Raw genomic sequence first — 2,038 nt, forward strand, 5'->3', positions numbered from 1 at the left:
GTTCCATCTTTGTAGTGTTACCCATCAGGAAATGTAGGGAAGTTGTAGGAGATGATATATTTTTGCCCTTGTTTTACTTTTGTCTCCCATTTTCCCTCCAATTGTTTACGAGCTTAACTATCTGAGTAACCCCTTTACCCACTATTCCTGATCATAAAAAAAGTGGGGTCATTAGAAACAAAAAAGGTTTAGGGTTGAGCACATTATTCTACCTTCGAAGATCGACTCGGTACCCTCCCAAAAAAAAGATAGACCCGATCCAGCTGATTCATGAGCACAGCGACGTGGGAAGCACTATGTTGTGGTGTGTGTGCTTCCACTGGACAAAACAATGAAATTTTGAAACATCCCTATGAACCATAATATTCTCAACAAAAATACTACTACTACTACTATACGGTGCCATGCGCCACTCGTGCGAGATTTCTTGGACCAGTAAACTCGTTATCATTCAACCAAACGCTACCGAAAAGATCCACGGAAAAGTTGATTGGGCAGAAGGAAGAAAGTTGTGCTTGGCGTCGACGAAGGAAACGAATCAGGGGGCGTTGTGCGGAGTTGGCTGACCGTAATGTATAGCATGGAGGAGGCGACGATGGTGCGGTAGCGGCCGAGCCACGAGTCGGCGACGGCGGCGTCGAGCAGTGGCAGCATGGACGCGGCGCCGGACCAGGCGTTGACAGCGGCGGCGGCGGCGGCGGCGGTGGTCGTGCTCTCCCCAAGCAGGCCGGTCAGGTAGCTGATGAGGTTGGAGGAGATGTCGTAGTACGCGAACCCCCGACCCCCAACGCCACTAACCCTCGACCCCCGACCCCCGACGCCACTCCCCTCGACCCCCGACCCCTGACGCCAGTGACCCCCAACTCCCGAGACCCGACACTTCTTTGGCCTCTTGTTGACCGAAAAGACCCCAACCCCCGACGCCAGTGACCCTCGACCCCCGACGACACTAACCCACATAGTTATGAGTTAGGTCACATAGTTATGTTAATTATAAAAACATCATATTTGTATTGATCGTCTGAATTTAAATGTGCAGTTGTTCGACGACCTCCACGTGCGTTGGACGAGCTCCGCCCTTGCGTTTGTTGGTGAGCACAAATGACTTCTCCTCCTACCCCCTTAATTTGCTCTGTCCCGGTCTTCGTGCCGATGAAACTTGCTAGCTATAGGTTTCTTCAATCATGAGTATGCGTGACCAGTATGCGTCTCCCGTTCGAAAGGGCGACATCTATAAATATGCATTTCTTTACATATTTATAACGGCCAGCCTTTTAAATTGTCCAACATTATCCATGGACAACCCGAGTATGTGTAGATTGGGTTCGTTTTCCCGTATGCTATGCTCTGGATTCGATGCAGAATTTCGTCAGTGCCTCCCTGTTGTTCTCCGGGTACACATACTCTCTGCTTATTGCCGAGACGTGTATCAGGAGAACAGCGGGGAGGTGCTGCCGAAATTATGCGTCGCATCTGGAGCACAACATAGGAAAGCGAACCCAATCTACACATACTCGGGTGGGATTAGGACCTATCTTTACCTATTAGTGTGTAGGTTGCATGGACATAATAAAACTAACAAACTTGATTAGCGTATGAATATAGAAGATGAATTATATATTTATTTCTTGTGCGCGCATAGGTAGCTAGGCAACATGAGTGATCGTGCTTGGATGTACACTCGTCACCCTAGTCAGAAAGACATGACCCATGAATGGTTAACAAAAACCAGGGGGTTTGTGAGAGCCGCATTTGCAAATGGCCAGTAAAAAACATGGTGCCCCTGTCCCAACTACGACAACTGGAAAAAGCAGACAGAGTTTGAAATGGGTAAACACCTACAGAAGTGGGGTTTTATGCCTAATTATACGGTGTGGAATTTTCATGGTGAGTCTGATGAACGTGCTAGAGTTCAGTTGATTCGTCGTCGAACCGACGAGCATGGTACCGGGATTGAAGACATGGTGCAAGACTTTGATGATGCTCGGGATTCGGATGATGAGATGGAGGAATCTGCAAAGGCCTTCTATGAAATGTT

General features: G+C 48.3%; 1 pseudogene; it reads right to left on the minus strand.

The window, feature by feature from the left end:
* Nucleotides 1-451: 451 nt before the first annotated feature.
* On the minus strand, nucleotides 452-1,297 carry LOC123428371 (annotated as a pseudogene).
* Between the last annotated feature and the right edge of the window lie 741 nt (nucleotides 1,298-2,038).

This window comes from Hordeum vulgare, chromosome 2H, assembly GCF_904849725.1.
Source record: "Hordeum vulgare subsp. vulgare chromosome 2H, MorexV3_pseudomolecules_assembly, whole genome shotgun sequence".
NCBI classification, from domain to species: Eukaryota; Viridiplantae; Streptophyta; class Magnoliopsida; order Poales; family Poaceae; genus Hordeum; species Hordeum vulgare.